At 42.1% G+C, this 27,167-nt stretch overlaps 1 protein-coding gene across 15 annotated transcripts in view; it reads left to right on the top strand.

Annotated features, from left to right (window-relative positions):
- DENND4C (DENN domain containing 4C) overlaps nucleotides 1-27,167 on the top strand; it is a 149,123-nt gene that overhangs the window by 7,091 nt on the left and 114,865 nt on the right. For 4 of the 15 annotated variants that reach the window (XM_077966023.1, XM_077966016.1, XM_077966024.1 and 1 more), the window contains exon 2: nucleotides 26,928-27,030. The exons of 5 other annotated variants lie outside the window; for them this stretch is intronic. The gene's annotated coding sequence lies outside the window, so the exon portion shown is untranslated. Of the gene's footprint in view, nucleotides 1-26,148; nucleotides 26,287-26,927; nucleotides 27,031-27,167 lie in introns of those variants that run through there. 6 more of the 15 variants (XM_077966020.1, XM_077966019.1, XM_077966025.1 and 3 more) reach the window with 4 other exon arrangements.

Below are 27,167 nucleotides of genomic sequence, written 5' to 3'. Positions count from 1 at the left end.
TTTTTAGGTTTCTTTTCCCAGTTTGTTGATAGTATGTAGGAATACAACTGAATCTTTCGTATATTTACTTTTTATTGTTATATCATTAAATTCACTTTTTAGTTGTGACAGGTTTTTTTTTGAGACGGAGTTTTGCTCTTGTTGCCCATGCTGGAGTGCAATGGCACGATCTCGGCTCACTGCAGCCTCTGCCTCCCGGGTTCAAGGGAGTCTCCTCTCCTGCCTCAGCTTCCTGAGTAGCTGGGATTACAGGTGCGCACCACCACACCCAGCTAATTTTTTGTATTTTTAGTAGAGATGGGGTTTCTTTTTTTTTTTTTTTTTTTTGAGACGGAGTCTTCCTCTGTCGCCCAAGCTGGAGTGCAGTGGCGCGATCCTGGCTCACTGCAAGCTCCGCCTCCTGGGTTCACGCCATTCTCCTGCCCCAGCCTCCCGAGTAGCTGGGACTACAGGCGCCCGCCACTGCGCCCGGCTCATTTTTTGTATTTTTAGTAGAGACGGGGTTTCACCGTGGTCTCTATCTCCTGACCTTGTGATCCGCCCGCCTCGGCCTCCCAAAGTGCTGGGATTACAGGCGTGAGCCACCGCGCCCAGCTGAGATGGGGTTTCGCCATGGCCAGGCTGGTCTTGCACTCCTGACCTCAGGTGATCCGCCTGCCTTGACCTCCCAGAGTGCTGGGATTACAGGAGTGAGCCAACAACTTTTAGGTTTCTTAGGATTTTGTTGTTGTTGTTTTGTTTTTGAGGCAGAGTCTCACTCTGTCACCCAGACTGGAGTTCAGTGGTTTGATCGCGGCTCACTGCAACCTCTGCCTCCCAGGTTCAAGCAATTCTCCTGCCTCAGCCTCCCAAGTAGCTGGGACCACAGCCTTGTGCCACCACACCGGGCTAATTTTTGTGTGTGTATGTTTTTAGTAGAGACAGGGTTTCACCTTGTTAGCCAGGGTGGTCTCGATCTCCTCACATCGTGATCCGCCCGCCTCGACCTCCCAAAGTGTTGGAATTGCAGGCGTGAGCCACCGCACCTAGCAGGATTTTCTTTTCTTTTCTTTTTTTTTTTGAGGCGGAGTCTCGCTGTGTTGCCCAGGCTGGAGTGCAGTGGCCGGATCTCAGCTCACTGCAAGCTCCGCCTCCCGGGTTTACGCCATTCTCCTGCCTCAGCCTCTGGAGGAGCTAGGACTACAGGCGCCAGCCACCTCCCCCGGCTAGTTTTTTTGTATTTTTTAGTAGAGACGGGGTTTCACCGTGTTAGCCAGGAAGGTCTCGATCTCCTGACCTCATGATCCGCCCGTCTCTGCCTCCCAAAGTGCTGGGATTACAGGCTTGAGCCACCGCGCTCGACCAGGATTTTCTTTATACACAATCATTTCTGCAGAGAAAGCCAGTTGTACTTACTTATTTCCAATCTGTATACCATTTTTTTCCTACCTGTTGCCTCTGGCTAGATTAATGCTGTCCACTAGAAATATAAACCAAGTATGTAATTTAAATTTTATAGTACCCCCACACTAAAAAAGTAGCAATAAGAGAAATTAAATTTAATGTATTTTTAATTTTACTACATCCAAAATATTCTTCAATATGTATAGTAATTTCCTAGGGCTGCCATAGTAAATTACTGCAAAGTGGGTGGTTTCTAACAGCATAAATTTATTTTCTGACAGTTCTGGAAAGTAGAAATATGAGGTTATAGTGTTGGGAGAGCTGTGCTCCCAGTGTAGGCTCTAGGGAAGACCCCTCCTTGACTCTTCCTCTACTTCTTTCTTTTTTTTTTTTTTTTGAGATAGAGTGTCACTCTTTGGAGTGCAATGGCGTGATCTTAGCTCACCGCAACCTGTGCCTCCTGGATTCAAGTGATTCTCCTGCCTCAGCCTCCCAAGTAGCTGGGATTACAGGCATTCACCACCATGCCCGGCTAGTTTTGTATTTTTAGTAGAGACAGTGTTTCTCCATTTTGGTCAGGCTGGTCTTGAACTCCCGATCTCAGGTGATCTGCCCGCCTTGGCCTCCCAGAGTGCTGAGATTATAGGCTTGAGCCACCGCGCCCAGCCTCTTCTTATTTCTAGTGGTTGCTATATAGGAACTAGTTAGGTTTTCTCTTTCTCTTTTTTTTTTGGAGACAATTTCGCTGTTGTTGCTTAGGCTGGAGTGCAATGACGTGATCTTGGCTCACTGCAACCTCTGGACCCCGGGTTCAAGTGATTCTCCTGCCTCAGCCTCCTAAGTAGCTGGGATTATAGGCATGTGCGACCATGCCCATCTAATTTTATATTTTTAGTAGAGATGGGGTTTCACTATGTTGGTCAGGCTGGTCTCGAACTCTTGACCTCAGGTGATCCACCCGCCTTGGCCTCCCAAAGTGTTGGGATTGCAGGCGTGAGCCACATTGCCTAGCCTGTAATAGTCATTTGTTCTTTTTTTAATGTCTAGAGGATCTGTAGCAATATGCCTTCTATTATTGCTCATATTGGTTATTCCAGCTTCTTGCTTTTTCCTTAATCTAGACATACTGATATGTATTGCTATTTCTTTTTTTTTTTTTTTTGAGACGGAGTCTCGCTCTGTCGCCCAGGCTGGAGTGCAGTTGCCGGATCTCAGCTCACTGCAAGCTCTGCCTCCCGGGTTTATGCCATTCTCCTTCCTCAGCCTCCCGAGTTGCTGGGACTACAGGCGCCCGCCACCTCGCCCGGCTAGCTTTTTGTATTTTTTAGTAGAGACAGGGTTTCACCGTGTTAGCCAGGATGGTCTCGATCTCCTGACCTCGTGATCCGCCTGTCTCAGCCTCCCAAAGTGCTGGGATTACAGGCTTGAGCCACCACGCCCGGCCTATTGTTATTTCTTATTTTAAATTTTATCGATTTCTGCATTTTATTATTTTTTTCTTCTACTTCCTCTTGGTTTAGTCTGCTTTTTTCCCTGAGCATCTTGAGGTGGACATTTATGTCATTGATTTTAGAACTTTCTTCTTTTCTCATACAAGTGCTTAAAGCTGTGAATTTCCTTCTAAATACTGTTTAGCCACATATCATAAATGGATTTCTTATTTTCGTTCAGTTCAAAATATTGGCTAATTTCTTTTGCAGTTTCTTTTTTGATCAGGGGTTATTTAGGAGACTTATTTTCTAAATACTGGAGAATTTTATATAGTATCTTTATATTAATGATTTTGAGTTTAATTCCATTGTAGTCAGAGAACATGCTGCATACTTTCTATTATTATTATTTATTTTGAGATGGAGTCTTGCTCTGTCACCCAGGCTAGAGTGCAGTGACACTCCCCATCTCTACTAAAAATACAAAAATTACTCACTGCAACCTCCACCTCCGAGGTTCAAGCAATTCTCCTGTCTCAGCCTCCCAAGTAGCTGGGATTACAAGCGCACGCCACCATGCCTGGCTAATTTTTGTTTCACCATGTTGGCCAGGCTAGTCTTGAACTCTTGACCTCAGGTGTTACGCCCGCCTTGGCCTCCCAAAGTGCTGGGATTACAGGCGTGAACCACCGTGCCTGGCCAACTTATGTTCTTTAAAGTATTTCCAGGCTTGTTTTATGGTCCAGCATATGGTTTATCTTGGTGAATGTTCTATGTGTGCTTGCAAAGATGGTTTATCTTGCTGTTGTTGGGTGCAGTGTTCTAAAAATAACAATTATGTCAAGTTGGTTAATAATGTTCTTCATATCTTACATATTCTTAATAATGTTCTGTTTACTTTTCTGTGAATTATTGCATCAATGAGGAGTGTTGAACTCCCTATGATTGTGGATCTGTATTTCTCCTTTCAGTTATGTCAATTTTTGCTGCATGCACTTTGATGCTCTCGTTAGATGTACACAGTCATAAGTAATTTAACTAGGGGGATACATTCTGAGGAATGCATCATTGGGCAATTTCTTTATTGTGCGAGCATCATATAGTGTACTTTCATGATCCTAGATGGTGTAGCGTGCTACACATGTAGGCTATAGCCTATAGCCTATTGCTCCTAGGCTACAAACCTGTACAACATATTACTGTACTGAATACTCTAGGCAGTTATAACACAATGGTGAATATTTGTGTATCTAAACATAGAAAAGGTACAATAAAAATATAGTGTAAAAGGGCCGGGCACCAGGCACCGTGGCTCACGCCTGTAATCCCAGCACTTTGGGAGCCTGAGGTTGGTGGATCACGAGGTCAGGAGTTTGAGACTAGCCTGGCCAACATAGTGAAACCCCATCTCTACTAAAAATACAAAAATTAGCCCAGCATAGTGGTGGGTGCCTGTAGTCCCAGCTCCTCAGGAGGCTGAGGCAGGAGAATCGCTTGAACCTCGGACACGGAGCTTGCAGTGATCCGAGATCATGCGACTGCACTCCAGCTTGGGCAACAGAATGAGATTTTGTCAAAAAAAAAAAAAAAGGGCCGGGCATAGTTGCTCACACCTGTAATCCCAACACTTTGAGAGGCTGAGGCAGGCAGATCACTTTAGGTCAGGAGTTTGAGGCCAACCTGGCCAACATGGTGAAACTGTGTCTCTATTAAAAATACAAAAATTAGCCTGGTATGGTGGCAGATGACTGTAATCCCAACTATTTGAGAGGCTGAAGTAGGAGAATTGAACCCAGGAGGTAGAGGTTGCAGTGAGCCGAGATCACGCCACTGCACTCCAACCTAGGTGACAGAGTGAGACTTTGTCTTAAAACAGAACGGAACACAACAGAACCCAGAACAGAACGGAACAGAGAACAGAACAGATATGAAAGGTAAACATGGTGCACCTATAATAGGGCACTTACCATGAGAGGACCTTGCAGGAGTGGAAGTTGCTCTGAGTGAATCAGTGAATGAGGGGTGGTGAATGAATGTAAAGGCCTAGGATATTACTGTACCTTACTGTACACTTTATGAACAATGTACAGCTAGTCTACACTAAATTCATCAAATTTTTTCTTTGATCAATAGTAAATTAACTTTAGCTTATTGTAACTTTTTGACTTTATAAACTTTAAAATGTTTATTTTTTGACTCTTGTAACAACACTTAAATACAAACACATTATACAGCTGTACAAAAGTATTTTTCTTTAAATTCTTATTCTGTAAGTTTTTTCTATTTAAAAATTTTTAATTTTTTTTTTTTTTTTTTTTTTTTTTTTTGAGACAGAGTCTCGCTCTGTCACCCAGGCTGGAGTGCCGTGGCCGGATCTCGGCTCACTGCAAGCTCCGCCTCCCGGGTTCACGCCATTCTCCTGCCTCAGCCTCTGGAGTAGCTGGGACTACAGGCGCCCGCCACCTCGCCCGGCTAGTTTTTTGTATTTTTTAGTAGAGACGGGGTTTCACCGTGTTAGCCAGGATGGTCTCGATCTCCTGACCTCGTGATCCGCCCGTCTCGGCCTCCCAAAGTGCTGGGATTACAGGCGTGAGCCACCGCGCCCGGCCAAATTTTTAATTTTTTTAACCTTTTTTTAAAAAATGAAATTTTTTTTAGAGATAGAGTCTCGCTATGTTGCTTAGGCTGACCTCCAACTCCTGGGTTCAAATGATTCTCTGGCCTCAACCTCTGGAGGTGCATGCTACTGCATCTGGCCTTTTTTTTCGTTTTTCTTTTTTTTTTTTTTACTTTTTAAACTTTTTTGTTGGAAATGAAGACATAAGCACACACATTAGCCTAGGGCCCACACAAGGTCAGGATTGTCAATATCAATGTCTTCCACCTTCATATCTTGTCCTACTGGAAGGTCTTCAGGGGCAATATTCACGTGGATCGGTCTGGACTACCTCCTGAAGGAACCTGCCTGAGGCTGTTTTTAGGTAGCTTTTAAAAAACATAAGTAGAATGGTGACTCTCGCCTGTAATCCCAGCACATTGGGAGGCTGAGGTGGGAAGATGGCTTGAGCTCAGGAGATTGGGACCAGCCTGGGCAACACAGTAAGTCCCCATCTAAAAAAAAAAAAAAAAAGTAAGTAGGAGGAGTATACTCTAAAATGATATTTAAAAGTATGACATAGGTTGGGTGTGGTGCCTCACGCTTGTAATCCCACTGCTTTGGGAATCTGATATGGGTGGATCACTTGAGCCCAGGAGTTTGAGACCAGCCTGGGCAACAGGTATCCACCATTAAAGTATTGTGCCAAATAGTTTCACCTCCATGAGATTATTCTACTTCAGCTCTTCAGCCCTCTCTGCCTTTCCGCAAGCCCTTGGCAACCACCGTTTTTTAACTATTTCTATAGTTTTACCTTTTCTGGAATGTCTTATAATTGAAATCATCTAGTATGTAGCCTTTCCGGACTAGCTTTTTTCACTTAGCAATATACATTTAAGGGTCCTTTACATCATTTTGTGATTGGCTAGCTCATTTATTTTTATTGCTAAATAATCCATTGTATGGATATATTACAGTTTGTTTATGTGTTCACCTATCAGAGGACATCCTTGGTTCCAGGTTTTGGTGATTACGAATAAAGCTGCTTATGATCATTGTGTGTAGGTTTTGTGTGACTATAAGTTTTTAAATCAATTTGGATAATCAAATACTTCAGGAATGTGATTGCTAGATCATATGGTAGGCCTGTATTTAGCTTTGTAAGAAACTGGCAAACTGCCTTCCAAAAGGGCTGTTTTATTTTGTATTTCCATCAGCAGTGAATGTTAAGAGTTCCTGTTGTTCGCATTTTCATTCCTATTTGGTATTGTCAGTTTATTTGATTGTAGCTATTCTAATAGGTGTGTATTGGTATCTCATTGTCCGTCCTTCCTTCCTTCCTTCCTTCCTTCCTTCCTTCCTTCCTTCCTTCCTTCCTTCCTTCCTTCCTTCCTTCTTTCCTTTCTTTCCTTTCTTTCCTTTCTTTCCTTTCTTTCCTTTCTTTCTGAGATGGAGTCTCGATTTGTCAACCAGGCTGGAGTGCAATGGTGAGATCTCGGCTCACTGCAACCTCTGCCTCCTGGGTTCAAGCGATTCTCCTGCCTCAGCCTTCTGAGTAGCTGGGACTACAGGCGCATGCCACCACGCCTGGCTAATTTTTGTATTTTTAGTAGAGACGGGGTTTCACCATATTGGCCAGGCTGGTCTCGATCTCCTGACGTCATGATCCACTCGCCTCAGCCTCCCAAAGTGTTGAGATTACAGGCGTGAGCCACCTTGCCTGGCCTAAGTTTTTCCTTTTTAAAATTAGCTTTATTGAGATATAATTTACACACCGTAAAATTCACCTATTTAAAGGGGGTATCTCGATGTTTTCCAGTATATTTACAGTTTTGCAATCTTTCGCATAATCTAATTTTAAAGCATTTCAATCACCCCAGAAAGAACCCTTGTATACATTAGCAATCACTCTCCAATCCTTCTCTCCTGGATCCCTAGCCCTAAGCAACCACTAATTTATTTTCTGTCTTTGTATATTTGCCTATTTTGGACATTTCATAGAAATGAAGTCATACAATATGTGATCTTTTGTAACTGGCTTCTTTCATTTGGGATAGTGTTTTTCAGGTTCACCCATGTTGTAGTATGTATCACTCCTTCATTCCTTTTTTAAAAATTTCTGGCAAAATTCACATAACATGAAATTTGCCATTTTAACCACTTAAAATATGTAATTCAGTGGTGTTGAGTACATTCACAGTGTCATGCAAGTATTACCACAGACTAAATGTTCCCAAACATTTTCATCATCTTAAAAGGAAACCCTGTACCCTTTAAGCAGTCTCTCCCCATTCCCAGTCTCTTAGTGCCTGCCACCCAGTAATCTGTTTTCTCTTGGATTTGCCTATTCTGGATATTCCTATAAGTGCACTTATGCAATGTGTGACCTTTTGGGTTCAGCTTCTTTCACTTAACATAATGCTTTCTAGGTTCAGTAGTACTTCATTCCTTTTTATGGCTGAATAATACTATATTCTATAGAAACACCACATTTTGTCTGTCTTGATTTGATGGACATTTACATTGTTTCTACCTTTTGGCTATTCTGAATAGTGCTGCTATGAACATTTACATACAGATTTTTTTGTTTGTTTTTGAGACGAGGTCTGGCTCTGTCACCCAAACTGGAGTACAGTGGCACAGTTGTGGCTCACTGCAGCCTCGACCTTCCAGGCTCAGTGATCTTCCTGCCTTTAGCCTCCTGAGTAGCTGGGACTGTGGATTTACACCACCACATCTGGGTAATTAAAAAAAATTTTTTTTTGTATAGTTAGGGTCTTACTGTGTTGTCCGGGCTGGTCTTTTATTTTTTCCTTTTTTTTTTTTTTTTTTGAGATGGAGTCTTACTCTGCCGCCCAGGCTGGAGTGCAGTGGCGCGATCTCGGCTCACTGCCACCTCCGCCTCCCGGGTCTAAGTGATTCTTCTGCATCAGCCTCCCGAGTAGCTGGCATTACAGGCGCACACCATCATACTGGGCTAAATTTTGTATTTTGAGTAGAGATGGGGTTTTGCCGTGTTAGCCAGGCTGGTGTTGAACTCCTGACCTCAGGTCATCCACCCACCTTGGCCTCCCAAAGTGCTGGGATTAGAGGCATGAGCCTCCACGCCTGGCCTATTTGTTTTTAATTTGTCTTATCTCTTCTTTGTTCCTTTTTGGATTACTTGAGTATATTTTAGTATTCCATTTTATCTTCACGTTGACTGATTAGCTATATGTCTTGATTTTTAAAATTAGTTGCCTTGGCCAGGTGCAGTGGCTCACACCTGTAATCCCAGCACTTTGGGAGGCTGAGGTGGGCGGATCACGAGGTCAGGAGATCAAGACCATCCTGGCTAACACAGTGAAGCCCTGTCTCTACTAAAAATACAAAAAATTAGCCGGACGTGGTCACATGTGCATGTAGTCCCAGCTACTTGGGAGGCTGAGGCAGGAAAATCACTTGAACCTGGAAAGTGGAGGTTACAGTGAGCCGAGATCGCGCCACAGCTCTCCAGCCTGAAGACACAGCGAGACTCCGCCTCAAAAAAAAAAAAAAGTAGTTGCCTTAGGGTTTATAATATACATCTTTAACTTTATGTATAACCTAGGACTCTTAATTCAGTACAGTTTTGTTCTCCCCATCTGTGTCTAATTTTCCTCACAAAGGGATAATGCTAGACCTCCCTTGTTGGGTTGTTATGAATATGAAATGAGTTACTATATGTGAAATACTTTGAGCATAGCTCATGTTTTTATTCATGTCAAGAATAATAGAAGAAAACTTTATTAGAAGTTCTTCAGTTTGCAGATTACAGGTTTCTTTTCCAACCTACCTTTGCTGTCTACATGCATGATCACACCCTAGACTAGTAGTTCTCAATTCTGGCTATGTATTATAAATGGGTGGCTTAAAAAATATTGATAGTAGTGGGCTACCTTCAGAAATTCATATTTTGTTGGTCCGATATTTTTTTAAAAAGTGTTCTAAGTGGTTCCAATGTATGGTCAGGATGGAGAACCATTACCCTAGACTTTATCACTATGATCTGTAACTTAAAACATTGTAAGCATCGGGCTGGGTGCGGTGACTCAAACGCCTGTAATCCCAGCACTTTGGGAGGCCGAGGCAGGTGGATCACGAGGTCAGGGGTTCAAGACCAGCCTGGCCAACATGGTGAAACCCCGTCTGTACTAAAAATTCAAAAAGTTAGCTGGGCGTGATGGCATGCGCTTGTAATCCCAGCTACTCAGAAGACTGAGGCAGGAGAATCGCTTGAATCTGGGAGGTGGAGGTTGCGGTGAGTGAAGATCACGCCATTGCACTCCAGCCTGGATGACAGAGTGAGACTCTGTCTCAAAAAAAAATTGTAAGCATCTAACTTCCTCTTTTACTAACTCACATACTCTAGTACCCTATTTTGACATTTCTTGGATTCCTATTTTTTTTTTTGCTTTTTCATTTTTCTCACTGGACATTTCTTGGATTCCATCAAGACCTCCAGGCCAGTAGCTACATCATTTTTTCACTGTCCATTATTCCCCTCATATATTCTCTTCTTAACTTATCCGATTATATTGATTCATTTAATAAAAATTTTAGTTACTATTAGTGTTCTGTATGTACCATTCTGTGGTGTTAAGTGATAAACTCTTGTTCTTCTCTTCCTTCATTGTAATCAAGGCAAAACTTCAACCCCGATTACACTCAGTTCTTTGTCAACTCTGTAATTCCTTGAACCTAAACAACGGAGTGTGGCTGGAGAAAACAAATATGCTAGCTCGTCTCGCTTTAAATTTATGGCCACACATATCCATTGTGCCTACAGCATTGCTGTATCTGCTTGTCTTTCTACTTAGTTTGCTAAGAAGACTATGTAATCTCCTTTCCTTCTAGACTCTTAGCTGTTTTTTAAAAACATTATTTTTTTTTATTTTAGAGACGAGCTCTCGCTATGTCAAGCAATCATCCCACCTTGGCTTCCCAAAGTGTTGGGATTGCAGGCGTGAGCCACTGCGCTGGGCATGTTTGTTTGTTTATTGATCGATTTAAGTATTGCACATAGTGTTTTTATTCTCTGCAGCAAAAGCGAGTCCTACTTGCAGACACACTTTTTTTTTTTTTTTTTTTTAAAGCCAATTCATCTATGTTCATCTGTGTTGTGACTTCTTGTCTCTTTAAGGATTTTGCTTCTGGGTTATCTTCTGTATCATTGTTTTTATTTGTTTTATTTTTATTTTATCTAGACCAGCGCATCCCCTGTATTATTTTTCCTGCTGAATCATTTTTCTTAGGATACGAACATGCTATAACTCTTAATTCTCTAACTTCAATAGGAATGGCAAAAGGAAAAAAACAAAAGCAGCTCATTTTTCACACACACCTTTCCTTCTCATTTACAGCAAAATTTGTCAGAAAGAATTGCTTGTGCCGGGCGCCGTGGCTCAAGCCTGTAATCCCAGCACTTTGGGAGGCCGAGACAGGCGGATCACGAGGTCAGGAGATCGAGCCCTTCCTGGCTAACATGGTGAAACCCCGTCTCTACTAAAAAAATACAAAGAAAACTAGCTGGGCGAGGTGACGGGCGCCTGTAGTCTCAGCTACTCGGGAGGCTGAGGCAGGAGAATGGCATGAACCCGGGAGGCGGAGCTTGCAGTGAGCTGAGATCCGGCCACTGCACTCCAGCCTGGGCGACCGAGTGAGACTCTGTCTCAAAAAAAAAAAAAAAAAAAAAAAAAGAATTGCTCGTTCTCAGTATCTCTGCCCTCTAAGATTAAATTTTTTCCCCAGTTCTTTCCAGGTTGGCTCTTTTCCACTCCCACCAACTGAAATCACTCTTGTCAGTGTTCTCCATCCTTAAATCACTCTAACTCTCACCAGCATTTGACACAGGTGATTGATCATTTCCTGTTTTTATAAAAACTTTACTGGGTTTTCTGGATGCCGTATCATCCTTACTCTTTCCTAATTTATGGCAGCTCCTTCTCGGTCTTATTTTCTAGCGTCTCTTTCCTCACTTGAAGGTTGTTGTATCCTACCTAGACTTAGGCTTTGTAACTTTTCTTTATCAGTGTTCGTCCGTTAGTATTTGACGGTTCTTTGGGTATCTTATCTAATGCCATGGCTGTAAGCATTATTAATTTGCTCTTGACTCAGGCCTTGACATCTTCATTGAACTCCACACTATAATGTACTGCGTTTTCATTTTTCGAGACAGGGTCTCATTCTGTCACCCAGGCTGGAATACAGTGATGCGATTATAGCTCACTGTAACCTTGAACTCCTGGTCTCAAGTGATCGTCCTGCCTCAGCCTCCTGAGTAGCTAGAACTATAGGTGCATACTACCACACCTGGTTAGGACTGTAGGTGCATACTAACAACAATTTTATTGTTGTTATTGAGACTGGATCTTGCGATGTTGCCCAGGCTGTTCTCGAACATCTGGCCTCAGGCATCCTCCTACCTTGGTCTCCCAAAGGGCTGGGTTTGTAGGTGTGAGCCACTGTGCCCTGCCAGGACTGCCTTTTCTACATCTCTTGAATATTTTAGTAGGCATGTCAATTTTAACTTGTCTGAAAAAGAATTATTGGTTTATTTCCTCAAACCTACCATTTTCTCAGACTTTACCCTCTTAGTAAATGGTACTGTCGTTTACCCACTTAATCAAGCCACAAAATGGAAATCATACTTGCTTTCTCTTTTTTTCCCCTTACACATTCAATCCACCAGCAGCAGCTTTACCTTCAAACTGTATCCCCTATATTATCATTTCTTGCTGCTCCCACTCCTTTGCCCTAATATAAGCCATTGTTGTTATATCTTTTCTGGGCTGTTGTTAATCGCCTTCTATCTGCTCTTCCTGCTTCCATTCTTTTCTCCTTCTAGTTTGTTCTCACAACAGCTAAAATGAAAGACATAAATAGTAACATGTCACTCTCATTTAAAGGCTCCTCATAGTTTTTCATCATATTTAGAAAAAATCCAAAGACCTAATTTTAGCCTAAAAGGCCTTACTTGATTTCTCCTTCACTGATCTCATCTCCTACTACTCCTCTAAGCTCCAGAGCCGCTGGCCTTGCTGTTCCTCAAAGACCAAGTTACTTACTGCTTTAAGGCTTTTATTATTGACGTTTTTCCTGCCTGGAATGTTCTTCCTTTGTTATCATATGATTTGCTTGCTTCTTCATGCCACTTAGGCCCCTGCTTAGATCTTCTTTTTTATTTTTTTTGAGATGGAGTCTTGCTCTTGTTGCCCAGGCTGGAGTACAATGGCACAATCTTGGCTGACTGCAACCTCTGCCTTCCGGGTTCAAGCGATTCTCCTGCCTCAGCCTCCCGAGTAGCTGAGACTACAGGCATGTGCCACCTCGCCTGGCTAATTTTTGTATTTTGGTTGGTCAATCTGGTCTCGAACTCCTGACCTCAGGTGATCTGTCCGCCTCAGCCTCCCAAAGTGCTAGGATTATAGGTGTGTGCCTGTGCCTCTGCGCCTGGCTAGATCTTACTTTTTTTTTTTTTTTTTTTGAGATGGGGTCTTGCTCTATCACCCAGGCTGGAGTGCAGTGGCGCAATCTCAGCTCACTACAAGTTCCACCTCCCGGGTTCACGCCATTCTCCTGCCTCAGCCTCCCGAGTAGCTGGGACTACGGGTGCCTGCCAGCATACCTGGCTAACTTTTTGTATTTTTAGTGGAGACGGGGTTTCATCGTGTTAGCCAGGATGGTCTCGATCTCCTGACCTCGTGATCTGCCTGCTTCGGCCTCCCAAAGTGCTGGGGTTACAGACATGAGCCACTGCGCCCGGCCTAGATCTTACTTCTTTACTTCTTCAGAGAGAGATTCCTTGATGACACCATAAAAATAGGCCCCTTCCGTTCCACTTTCTGTTTTGATTTACTTTTCTTCATAGCACCAAGGGTTTTTTTTTTTTTTTTTGAGACAGAGTCTCGCTCAGTCACGTAGGCTGGAGTGTAGTAGCACGATCTTAGCTCACTGCAACCTCCGCCTCCTGGCAATTCTCATGCCTCAGACTCCAGAGTAGCTGGGATTATAGGCGTGAGCCACTACACCCAGCTAATTTTTGTATTTTTAGTAGAGACGGGGTTTCACCATGTTGGTCAGGTTGGTCCCAAACTCCTGACCTCAGTAGATCCACCCGTCTCAGTCTCACAAAGTGCTGCGATTACAGGTGTGAGCCACCGCGCCCGGCCACGCGGCATCTATGTTTTTGAAAATATAAGTTTACTAATTATTTTCCAACTGTAATATAAGCTCCATAAAGACAAAGATTTGGTATTTTCATTGCTTTAATTCCCAGCATTTAAAACGATGTTAGAGACCCTGTCATAAGTTATTAATATACCAGTAGTAATTTTTATTCTTTTAAATTTTTTTATTTTTTATTATACTTTAAGTTCTAGGGTACATGTGCACAACGTGCAGGTTTGTTACATATGTATACATGTGCCATGTTGGTGTGCTGCACCTGTTAACTCATCATTTACATTAGGCATATCTCCTAATGCTGTACCTCCCCCGCCCCCTCCCCACAATAGGACCCGGTGTGTGATGATCCCCTTCCTGTGTCCAAGTGATCTCATTGTTCAATTCCCACCTATGAGTGAGAACATGCGGTATTTGGTTTTCTATTCTTGCCATAGTTTGCTGAGAATGATGGTTTCCAGCTGCATCCATGTCCCTACAAAGAACACGAACTCATCCTTTTTTATGGCTGCATAGTATTCCATGGTGTATATGTGCCACATTTTCTTTTTTTTTTTTTTTTTTGAGACGGAGTCTCGCTCTGTCGCCCAGGCTGGAGTGCAGTGGCTGGATCTCGGCTCACTGCAAGCTCCGCCTCCCGGATTTACGCCATTCTCCAACCTCAGCCTCCCGAGTAGCTGGGACTACAGGCACGCGGCACCTCGCCTGACTAGTTTTTTGTATTTTTTAGTAGAGATGGGGATGTGCCACATTTTCTTAATCCAATCTGTCACTGATGGACATTTGGGTTGATTCCAAGTCTTTGCTATTGTGGATAGTGCCGTGATAAACATACGTGTGCATGTGTCTTTATAGCAGCATGACTTATAATCCTTCGGGTATATCCCCAGTAATGGGATGGCTGGGTCAAATGGTATTTCGAGTTCTAGATCCTTGAGGAATCGCCACACTGTTTTCCATAATGGTTGAACTAATTTACAGTCCCACCAACAATGTAAAAGTGTTCCTATTTCTCCACATCCTCTCCAGCACCTGTTGTTTCCTGATTTTTTAATGATTGCCATTCTGACTGGTGTGAGATGGTATTTCATTGTGGTTTTGATTTGCATTTCTCCGATGGCCAGTGTTGATGAGCATGTTTTCATGTGTCCGTTGGCTGTATGAATGTCTTCTTTTGAGAAGTGTCTGTTCATATCCTTTGCCCACTTTTTGATGGGGTTGTTTGTTTTTTTCTTGTAAATTTGTTTGAGTTCTTTATAGGTTCTGGATATTAGCCCTTTGTCAGATGGGTAGATTGCAAAAATGTTCTCCCATTCTGTAGGTTGCCTGTTCACTCTGATGGTAGGTTCTTTTGCTGTGCAGAAGCTCTTTAGTTTAGTTAGATCCCATTTGTCAATTTTGGCTTTTGTTGCCATTGCTTTTGGTGTTTTAGACATGAAGTCCCTGCCCATGCCTATGTGCTGAATGGTATTACCTAGGTTTTCTTCTAGGGTTTTTATGGTTTTCGGTCTAACATTTAAGTCTCTAATCCATCTTGAATTAATTTTCGATAAGGAGTAAGGAAAAGATCCAGTTTCAGCTTTCTACTTATGGCTAGCCAATTTTCCCAGCACCATTTTTTAAATAGGGAGTCCTTTCCCCATTTCTTGTTTTTCTCAGGTTTGTCAAAGATCAGATGGCTGTAGATGTGTGGTATTATTTCTGAGGGTTCTGTTCTGTTCCATTGGTCTATATCTCTATTTTGGTACCAGTACCATGCTGTTTTGATTACTGTAGCCTTGTAGTATAGTTTGAAGTCAGGTAGCGTGATGCCTCCAGCTTTGTTCTTTTGGCTTAGGATTGTCTTGGCAATGCGGGGTCTTTTTTGGTTCCATATGAACTTTAAAGCAGTTTTTTCCAATTCTGTGAAGAAAGTCATTGGCAGCTTAATGGGAATGGCGTTGAATTTATAAATTACCTTGGGCATTATGGCCATTTTCACAATATTGATTCTTCCTATCCATGAGCATGGTGTGTTCTTCCATTTGTTTATGTCCTCTTTTATTTTACTGAGCAGTGGTTTGTAATTCTTCTTGAAGAGTTCCTTTACATTCCTTGTAAGTTGGATTCCTACGTATTTTATTCTCTTTGAAGCAATTGTGAGTGGGAGTTCATTCATGATTTGGCTCTCTGTTTGTCTGTTACTGGTGTATAAGAATGCTTGTGATTTTTGCACATTGATTTTGTATCCTGAGACTTTGCTGAAGTTACTTACCAGCTTAAGGAGATTTTGGGCTGAGACAATGGGGTTTTCTAAATATACAATCATGTCATCTGCAAACAGGGACAATTTGACTTCCACTTTTCCTAATTGAATACCATTTTATTTCTTTCTCTTGCCTGATTGCCCTAGCCAGAACTTCCAACACCATGTTGATTAGGAGTGGTGAGAGAGGGCATCCCTGTCTTGTGCCAGTTTTCAAAGAGAATGCTTCCAGTTTTTGCCCATTCAGTATGATATTGGCTGTGGGTTTGTCATAAATAGCTCTTATTATTTTGAGATACGTTCCATCAATACCGAATTTATTGAACATGAAGGGCTGTTGAATTTATTGAACATGAAGGGCTGTTGAACATGAAGGGCTGTTGAATTTTGTCAAAGGCCTTTTCTGCATCTATTGAGATAATCATGTGGTTTTTGTCTTTGGTTCTGTTTATATGCTGGATTATGTTTATTGATTTGCGTATGTTGAACCAGCCTTGCATCCCAGGGATGAAGCCCACTTGATCATGGTGGATAAGCTTTTTGATGTGCTGCTGGATTCGGTTTGCCAGTATTTTATTGAGGATTTTTGCATCGATGTTCATCAGGGATATTGGTCTAAAATTCTCTTTTTTTGTTATATCTCTGTCAGGCTTTGGTATCAGGATGACGTTGGCTTCGTAAAATGAGTTAGGGAGGATTCCCTCTTTTTCTATTGATTGGAATAGTTTCAGAAGGAATGGTACCAGCTCCCCTTGTACCTCTGGTAGAATTCGGCTGTGAATCCGTCTGGTGCTGGACTTTTTTTGGTTGGTAGGCTATTAATTATTGCCTCAATTTCAGAGCCTGTTATTGTTCTATTCAGGGATTCAACTTCTTCCTGGTTTAGTCTTGGGAGAGTGTAAGTGTCCAGGAAATTATCCATTTCTTCTAAGTTTTCTAGTTTATTTGCTTAGAGGTGTTTATAGTATTCTCTGATGGTAGTTTGTATTTCCGTGGGGTCGGTGGTAATATCCCCTTTATCGTTTTTTTATTACGTCTATTTGATTCTTCTCTCTTTTCTTTATTAGTCTTGCTAGCAGTCCATCAATTTTGTTGATCTTTTCAAAAAACCAACTCCTGGATTCATTGATTTTTTTTTGGAGAGTTTTTTGTGTCTCTATCTCCTTCAGTTCTGCTCTGATCTTAGTTATTTCTTGCCTTCTGCTAGCTTTTGAATGTGTTTGCTCTTGCTCCTCTAGTTCTTTTAATTGTGATGTTAGGGTGTCAATTTTAGGTCTTCCCAGGTTTCTCTTGTGTGCATTTAGTGCTATAAATTTCCCTCTACACACTGCTTTAAATGTGTCCCAGAGATTCTGGTATGTTGTATCTTTGTTCTCATTGGTTTCAAAGAACATCTTTTATTTCTGCCTTCATTTCGTTATGTACCCAGTAGTCATTCAGGAGCAGGTTGTTCAGTTTCCATGTAGTTGAGCGGTTTTGATTGAGTTTCTTAGTCCTGAGTTCTAGTTTGATTGCACTGTGGTCTGAGAGACAGTTTGTTATAATTTCTGTTCTTGTACATTTGCTGAGGAGTGCTTTCCAACTATGTGGTCAATTTTGGAATAAGTGCGATGTGGTGCTGAGAAGAATGTATATTCTGTTGATTTGGGGTGGAGAGTTCTGTAGATGTCTATTAGGTCCACTTGGTGCAGAGTTGAGTTCAATTCCTGGATATCCTGGTTAACTTTCTGTCTCGTTGATCTGTCTAATGTTGACAGTGGAGTGTTGAAGTCTCCCATTATTATTGTATGTGAGTCTAAGTCTCTTTGTAAGTCTCTAAGGACTTGCTTTATGAATCTGGGTGCTCCTGTATTGAGTGCATATATATTTAGGATAGTTAGCTTTTCCTGATGAATTGATCCCTTTACCATTATGTAATGGCCTTCTTTGTCTCTTTTGGTCTTTGATGGTTTAAAGTTTGTTTTATCAGAGACTAGGATTGCAACCCCTGCTCTTTGTTTTCCGTTTGCTTGGTAGATCTTCCTCTGTCCCTTTATTTTGAGCCTATGTGTGTCTCTGCATGTGAGATGGGTCTCCTGAATACAGCAGACTGATGGGTCTTGACTACTCTTTATCCAATTGGTAAAGGGCAGTATTAGGGTGCGAGTTACCCGATTTTCCAGGTGTTGTGTGTCTCAATTTCCTTTGGCTAGGAAAAGGAATTCCCTGCCCCCTTGCGCTTCCCAGGTGAGGCGATGCCTCACCCTGCTTCAGCTCTTGCTGGTTGGGCTGCACCCGCGGACAAGCGCCAACTGTCAGACACGCCCCAGTGAGATGAACCGGGTACCTCAGTTGAAAATGCAGAAATCACCTGTCGTCTTTGTTGCTCACGCTGGGAACTGGAGGCTGGAGCTATTCCTATTCGGCCACCTTGGGCACCTTATTTTTTATATTTGAGACGAAGTCTCGCTCTTGTCCCTCAGGCTGGAGTGCAATGGGGCGATCTTGGCTCACTGCAACCTCCGCCTTCCGGGATCAAATGATTCTCCTGCCTCAGCCTCCTGAGTAGCTGGGATTACAGGCGCCTGCCACCATGCCCAGCTAATTTTTTTTTGTAATTTTGGTAGAGACGGGGTCTTACCACGTTGGCCAGGCTGGTCTTGAACTCGTGATCTCAGGTGATCCACCTGCCTCAGCCTCCCAAAGTGCTGATATTACAGACATGAGCCACTGCGCCCAGCCACCAGTAGTAATTTTTAAACAAACACAAGAACTCCTTTCCCTTTAGCCACAAAACTGTAAAATAGTTATGAATAATCCAAGCAAAAAAATGTGCAAGACCTGAATGAAGAAAATCAACACATTTATTTTGTGTGTGTGTGTGTGTTTTGTTTTGAAATGGGGTCTTGCTCACAGGCTATAGGGCAGTGGCACTTATGGCTCAAACAATCCTCTTGCCTCAGCCTCCTGTGTAGGTAAGATCATAGGCGTGTGCCACAACACCAGCTCATTTTAAAGTTTTTTTGTAGGGGCTAGGTCTCACTTTGTTGCCCAGGCTGGTCTCACAAACTCCTCGGGTCAAGTGATCCTCCCGCTTCAGCCTCCCAAATTGCTGGGATTACAGGCTTGAGCCACTGTGCCTGGCCGGGTCAAGATTTTTTCTCAGCTCTTTATGTCAAAAGTACTGTGTCAAAGTACTGTGGCTGTGTGCTGTGGCTAATACCTGTAATCCAGTTCTTTGGGATGTCTAGGTGGGACGATTGCATGAAACCAGGAGTTTGAGATCAGCCTGGGAAATGTAGCAGGACCCCCATCTCTACTGTAGTAGTCTGTTCTCACACTGCTGACATACACAAGTGGCTCACGCCTGTAATCCCAGTACTTTGGCAGCCTGAGGTGGGTGGATCACCTGAGGTCAGGAGTTCAAGACCAGCCTGACCAATATGGTGAAACCGCCATCTCTACTAAAAATACAAAAATTAGCCGGGCATAGTGGCGTGCGTCTGTAATCCCAGCTACTTGGGAGGCTGAGACAGGAGAATTGCTTGAACCCAGGGGGTGGAGGTTCCAGTGAGTAAGTTTTGTAGTTTTTGTAGAGACAGGGTTTCGCCATGTTGCCCAGGCTGGTCTTGAACTCCTAACCTCAAGTGATCCGTGCCCCCTCAGCCTCCAAAAGTGTTGAGATTACAGGCGTGAGTCACCGCACCCAACCCCAAAGTCTTAACTGATTTTGGCGTTAACTCAAAAGTCCACTTTCCATAGTCTCATCTGAGACAATGCCAGTTTCTTCCGCCTATTAACTTGTAAAATCAAAAGCAAGTTAGTTACTTCCTAGATTCACAGGGGGTACAGGCATTGGGTAAATACAGCCAAACACCTGTGGGTAGTCCTAAACCAACCACACTAGGCATCTTATCGTTAAACTGGCATCCTTTGCCATATCTCTTTTTCCTCTCAGAGAAGAAGAATGTCCTGGCACTCACCACCTTCAGTCCTCTTCATTTTTTAGAATGCTGATATTGGCCGGGCACAGTGGCTTACGCCCTGTAATCCTTGCACTTTGGGAGGCTGAGGCGGGTGGATCACCTGAGTTCAGGAGTTTGGGACCAGCCTGGCCAATATGGTGAAACCCTGTCTCTACTAAAAATACAAAAATTAGCCAGGTGTGGTGGTGGTGGTGTGGGGGCCTCCTGTAAGTTCAGAGACTTGGGAGACTGAGGCAGGAGAATCGCTTGAACTCCGGTGGGGCGGAGGTTGCAGTGAGCCAAGATCGTGCCATTGCACTCCAGCCTGGGTGACCGTCTCAATCTCAGCGACTCAGGAGGTGGAGGCTGGAGGGTCACTTGAGGCCAGTAGTTGAAGACCAGCTTGGGTAGCATAGAGAGACCAAAAGTTAGAAAAAATTAGCTGGATGTGGTGGTGCGTGCCTGTAGTCCCAGCTACTCAGGAGTCTGAGCTAAGAGGATCACTTGAGCCTGGGAATTTGATGCCGAAGTGAGCTATGATTGTGCCACTGCATTCCAGTCTGGGCAACAGAGTGAAATCCTGCCTCCAAAAAAAAAAATTTTTTTTTAAATGTAAAAACCATCAAAATGCTGTTATCTGCACATAACTAATGTTTACAATCAACAGGTTTATACATTTATTTTAGGTAAATCTAAAGACATCCTATATATACATTTTATGTGAGAGGAAAGTATTAATAATCTGAAATTGAAAAGTAGCTTTTGTTTCATACAGACTGATTTTTATCAGGAATGAAGAAGGATAATTTATTAATGCTTTTTTATAATAAAGGGATTGGTTAATTGAAAGGATATAACAATTCTTAATGTTTATGCCTTTAATAACAGTTTCAAAATACAAGAAGCAAAAACCGATAGACTGAAAGGAGAAAAAGACAAATACATAATTTTAGTCAGAGATTTTAATGCCAGTCTTTTACTAGTCGATAGCACAAGTAGATAGAAAACCAGCAAGGATATAGTAGACTTGTTACAACACTATTTACTTGATTGGCATTTATAGAGCCCTCTGCCCAACAGCAGAAGAGATATTCTGCTAAAGTGCACATGGAATATTTATCAAGACAGACCACATTCAGGCTGAGCATGGTGTCTTATTCCTGTAATCCCAGCACTTTGGGAGGCCAGGGTGGGAGGATTGTGTGAGGCCAGGAGTTGAAGACCAGGCTGGGCAACATAGCAAGACCCTGTCTCTACACAAAATAAATGAAAAAACAAAAAAAAGACCAGATTCTTAGCCATAAAACAGGTCTTGATAACTATGAAAGAATTTGGGTTATACAAAGTACATTCTCTGACCATAAGGCATTTAAGTTAGAAATTAGTAACAGAAAGATTCTTGGAAAATTCTCGAGTACAGAATTTGGAAACTGCAAAACATACTTTATTTTTAAAAGAATTTTACTTCCTTTTCTTTCTGTGTTTTTTTTTTTTTTTTTTTTTTTTTTCCTGAGACGGAGTTTTGCTCTTGTTGCCCAGGTTGGAGTGCAATGGCGCGATCTCCGCTCACTGCAACCTCCACCTCCCGGGTTCAAGCGATTCTCCTGCCTCAGCCTCCTCAGTAGCTGGGACTACAGGCATGCGCCACCACGCCTGGCTAATTTTGTATTTTTAGTAGAGAGGGAGTTTCTCCATGTTGGTTAGGCTGGTCACGAACTCCCAACCTCAGGTGATCCGCCCACCTTGGCCTCCCAAAGTACTGGGATTACAGGTGTGAGCCATCATTTCCTTTTCACTTCCTTTTCTTTAAATTTTATTTTTTTACTTTTTAAAATTAAACTTGTCTCTTTTTTATGTTATTTTTTATTTTAATTTGTAGTTTTTTAGTAAGAAACCTCACCCAAGAAAACATACTTTAAAATTATCTATTGGGCAAAGAAAATATTTTTTAAAAAAGGAAATAAAAAATATTTCAATCCAGGTGAGGTTTCAGAAAACAGAGTGAAGAAAAAGGAAAAAAGAATTAAAGTTAAAAAAAGAAAAAAATTATAAAAAATATTTTGAACAGAATAAAAAGAAGGCCAGGTGCGGGTGACTTGTACCTGTAATCCCAGCTACTCGGGAGGCTGAGGCACGAGAATCACTTAAACCCAGGAGGCGGAGATTACAGTGATCCAAGATCACATCACTACACTCCAGCCTAGGTGACGGAGTGAGACTGTCTCAAAAAAAAAAAAAAAAAAGAAAGAAAGAAAACAACATATCCAGATTTATGGAGTACCACTGAAACACTCCTTAGGAAACGATTTGTAGCAGTGATTATCTACATTAGAAAAGATCTCAAATCAGTGACTTTAGCTTCCACCTTAAAAAGCTTGAAAAAGAAGAGCAAATTAAACTCTACATAAGCAGAGAAAAGAAAATAATAAAGATTAAAGTAGAATTCAAAGAAATGTGAAACAGAAAAGCAAGAGAAAAATCTGTGAAACCAAGGGTGATTTTTAAAATGGATAAACTTCTAACCAGGCTGATCAGGCAAAAAAAGAGAAGATACAAATTACTGATATCAGGAATTAGAGAGGTGATATCACTACATATTCTAAAGATACTAAATGGATAATAATAGAATATTATGAACAACTTTATGTCAATAAATTTGACAAACTTAGATGGAATGACAAATTCCTTGAAAGACACAAACTACAAAAGTTTATTCAAGAAGAAATAGGGGCTGGGCAAGGTGGCTCATTCCTGTAATCCCAGCACTTTGGGAGGGGGGAGAATCACTTGAGCCCAGGAGTTTTAGACCAGCCTGGGAAACATGGCGAAACCTCATCTCCAGAAAAATAAATTAACTGGGTGTGGTGGTGCATGTCCATGGTTCCAGCTACTTGAGAGACTGAGGTGGCAGGATCACTTGAGCCTGGGAGGTTGAGGCTGCAGTGAGCTGTCATTGTTTCACTGCACTGCAGCCTGGGCAACAGAGCAAGACCCTATCTCAAAAAACCAATCAATCAATCAATCAGTCAGTCAATCAAGAAGAAATAGGTAAGCTAAATAACTTCGTGTGTTTTTAAGGAATTGAAATCATAGTTTAAAAATCTAACCACAGAAATATCCAGACTCACGTAATTTCACAGGGAAGTTCTATCAGACGTTTAAGGAAGAAATAATATCGTTTCTGTACAGCCTTTTCCAGAAAATTGAAGAGGAGGATATTTTTTCCCAACTTGTTCTGTAACGTTAGCGTTATCTTGATACCAAAACCAAAGATATTACAAGAAAACTGTATCAGTATTCCTCATTAACATATATAAAATTTCACACAAAATTGTAGCAAATAGAATTCAAGAACATATAAAAAGGATGACATATCTTGACCCAAGTGGGGTTTATGTCAGAAATTCAGGATTAATCTATAACTTGAAAATCAATGTAGTTTACCATATTGACAAATAAAAAAGAAAAACCATATGATCTCAGTAGATGCAGAAAAAGTACTTGATAAATTCTAATATCCATTCTATTTTTTTTAAGTTTTTTTTTTTTTTTTGAGACAGATTCTTGCTGTTTCCAGGCTGGAGTGCAGTGGTGCGATCTCGGCTCACTGAAGCCTCTGCCTCCTGGGTTCAAGCGATTCTCCTGCCTCAGCCTTCCTGAGTAGCTGGGATTACAGTCATGTCCCACCATGCCTGGCTAATTTTGTATTTTTAGTAGGGATGGGGTTTCTCTGCATTTGGCAGGCTGGTCTCAAACTCTGACCTCAGGTGGTCCACCTGTCTTGGCCTCCCACAATGCTGGGATTACAGGTGTGAGCCACCACCACGCCTGGCTCGTATGCTACAGTTTCTTTATCCATTTGTCTGTTGATGTATAACTTAGGTTGCTAAGTTGAAGCAACTTAGGTTACTTCCAAATCTTGGCTATTGTGAATAGTGCTGCAATAAACTTGGGAGTGTCTGTATTTCTTTGATGTACTGATTTCCTTTCTGTTTGGTATGTATCTATCACAGTGGGATTGCTGGATTGTATGGTAGTTCTGTTTTTAATTTTTTGAGGAACCTCTATACTATTCTCCATAGTGACCATACTAATTTACGTTCCCACTAACAGTGTATGAGGGTTCCCTTTTCTCCATATCCTTGCCAGCATTTGTTATTGCCTGTCTTTTGGACATAAGCCGTTTTAATTGGCGTGAGATGTTTTATCTCATTGTAGTTTTGATCAGATAAATTTTGATGCATTTCTCTGATGATCAGTGATGTTGAGCACCTTTTCATATACCTGTTTGATATTTGTATGTCTTCTTTTGAGAAAAGCGTATTCAGATATTTTGCCTATTTTTAAAACTGGATTATTAGATTTTTCCCTGTAGAGTTGTTTGAGGTCCTTATATGTTCTATTTTATTTTATTTTATTTTATTCTTTTCTTTTTTCTTTTTTTTTTTTTTTCTTTTCTTTTCTTTTCTTTATTTTATATTTTGACGGAATCTTGCTCTGTCACCCAGGCTGGAGTGCAGTGGCGTGATCTCGGCTCGATGCAACCTCCGCCTCCTGGGTTCAAGCAGTTCTCCTGCCTCAGCCTCCCGAGTAGTTGGGACTACAGGTGTGTGCCATCACGCCCAGCTAATTTTTGTATTTTTAGTAGAGACAGGGTTTCACTGTGTTGACCAGGCTGATCTTGAACTCCTGACCTAGGTGATCCACCCGCCTCGGCCTCCCAAAATGCTGTGATTATAGGTGTGAGCCACCATGCTCGAACCATGTTCTGGTTATTAATACCTTGTCAAATGGATAGTTTGCAAGTATTTTCTCCCATCTGTAGGTTGTCTCTTCACTTTTTTGTTGTTTCCTTTGCTGTGCAGAAGCATTTTAACTTGATGTGATCCCATTTGCCTATTTTTGGTTTTGTTACCTATGCTTTTGGGGTAGTAATCAAGAAATCCTAGCTGGGCGCGGTGGCTCATGCCTGTAATCCCAGCACTTTGGGAGGCCGAGGTGGGTGGATCATTTGAGGTCAGGAGTTCGAGACCAGCCTGGCCAACACAGTGAAACGCTCTCCATACTAAAAATACAAAAATTAGCCAGGCCTGGCCGGGCGCGGTGGCTCAAGCCTGTAATCCCAGCACTTTGGGAGGCCGAGATGGGCGGATCACGAGGTCAGGAGATCGAGACCATCCTGGCTAACACGGTGAAACCCCGTCTCTACTAAAAAAAAAAAAACACAAAAAACTAGCCGGGGGCGGTGGCGGGCGCCTGTAGTCCCAGCTACTCCGGAGGCTGAGGCAGGAGAATGGCGGGAACCCGGGAGGCGGAGCTTGCAGTGAGCTGAGATCCGGCCACTGCACTCCAGCCTGGGCGGCAGAGCGAGACTCCGTCTCAAAAAAAAAAAAAAAAAAAAAAAAAAAAAAAAAATTAGCCAGGCCATGGTGGCCCACACCTGTAATCCCAGCTAATCACAAGGGAGAAGAATCACTTGAGCCAGGGAGGCAGAGGCTGCAGTGAGCCGAGATCACCCTACTGCACTCCATTCTGGACGACAGAGTGAGACCCTGTCTCAAAAAGAAAAAAGAAGGAAATCTTTTCCCGGACCAGTGTCCTGGAGAATATCCCCAGTGTTTTCTTGTAGTAGTTTCATAGTTTGAGGTTTTTGACTGAAGTATTTGTCTTGATTTCATTTTTGTAAATGGTGAGGAATAGGGATTATAGGGATCTAGTTTCCTTCTTCTGCATATAGATATCTAGTTTTCCCAGCAATATTTGTTGAAGAGACTGTCCTTTCCTCAGTGTCTGTTCCTACCACCTTTGTCGAAAATAAGTTCATTGTAGATATATGGATTTATTTCTGGGTTCTCTATTGTGTTCCATTGGTCTATGTGTCTATTTTAATGCTGCTAACATGCTGTTTGGCTACTATGGCACTAGTATAATTTGAAGTCAGATAATGTGATTCTTCCAGTTTTGTTGTTTTTGCTCAGAATAGCTTTGTCTATTCTGGGTCTTTTGAGGCTCCATGTAAATTTTAGGATTTATTTTTCTATTTCTTTGGAAAATATCATTGGTATTTTGATAGGGATTGCATTTAATCTGTAGATTGTGTAGTATGGATTTTTTTTAAAACAATTTTGATTCTTTCAATTCATAAACATGGAATATCTTTGTCTTTTTTCTGGAGACAGGGTCTCACACTATTGTCCAGGCTGGAGTGCAGTGGCATAGTCACGGCTCACTGCAGTCTTGACCATCTAGGCTCACGAGATCTTCCTGCCTCAGTCTCCTTAGTGCCTGAGGACTGCAGATGAATGCCACCAGGCCCGGCTAATTTTTTTTTTTTTTTTTCTCTTGTAGAGACAACTTTTTGCTATGTTGCCCAGCCTGGTTTTGGACCCATTGGCTCACTGAAGCAGTCTTCCCACCTTGGCCTTCCAACGTGCTGGGATTACATACATGAGACACCATGCCTGGCCTCTTTCCATTTGTGTGTGTGTGTGTGTTCTCTTTAATTTCTTGCATCAGTGATTTATAGTTTTCGTTGTAGCGATTTTTTACTCCTTTGGTTAAGTTTATTAGGTTAACCTTAGGTTAACTTATTAAGTACTTTATTTTATTTGTAGATACTGTAAATGGGAGTACTTTTTTCATTTCTTTTTCAGATAGGTCATTGTTGTCATATGGAAATGCTACTGATTTTGTATATGGATTTTATATCCTAAAACTTTAGTGAATTTATTAGTCCTTTTTTTTTTTTTTTTTTTTTTGTCTGAGACAAGTCTTGCTCTGTAGCCCAGGCTGGAGTGCAGTGGTGTGATCTCAGCTTACTGCAACCTCCACCTCCTGAGTTCAGGTGATTCTCCCACCTCAGCCACCTGAGTAGTTGGCACTACAGGCGTGCGCCACCAGGCCTGGCTAATTTTTGTATTTGTAGTAGAGACGGGGGTTTTACCACGTTGACAGGGCTGGTCTCGAACTCCTGACCTCAGGTGATCCACCCACCTCAGCCTCCCGAAGTGCTGGGATTATAGGCGTAAGCCTGTGTGCCTGGCCGAATGTATTTTCATAGTTTTAGGTGGAGTTTTTACATTTTTCCAAATATATCATTATCTTTTTTTTTTTTTTTTTCGAGACAGTCCAGGCTGGAGTGCAGTGGTGCGATCTTGGCTCTCTGCAGCCTCCGCCTCCCAGGTTCACATGATTCTCATGCCTCAGCCTCCCAAGTAGCTGGGACTACAGGTGAGCACTCCCACACCCAGCTAATTTTTGTATTTTTAGTAGAGATGGGGTTTTGCCATATTGGCCAGACTAGTCTTTAATTCCTGGCCTCAAGTCATCCATCTGCCTCGGCCTCCCAGAGTGCTGGGATTACAGGT

Source organism: Macaca mulatta, chromosome 15, assembly GCF_049350105.2.
Source record: "Macaca mulatta isolate MMU2019108-1 chromosome 15, T2T-MMU8v2.0, whole genome shotgun sequence".
In the NCBI taxonomy this organism is placed as follows: domain Eukaryota; kingdom Metazoa; phylum Chordata; class Mammalia; order Primates; family Cercopithecidae; genus Macaca; species Macaca mulatta.
Note: the sequence above shows the minus strand (reverse complement) of the source record. Positions and strands in the feature narration are given on the sequence as shown.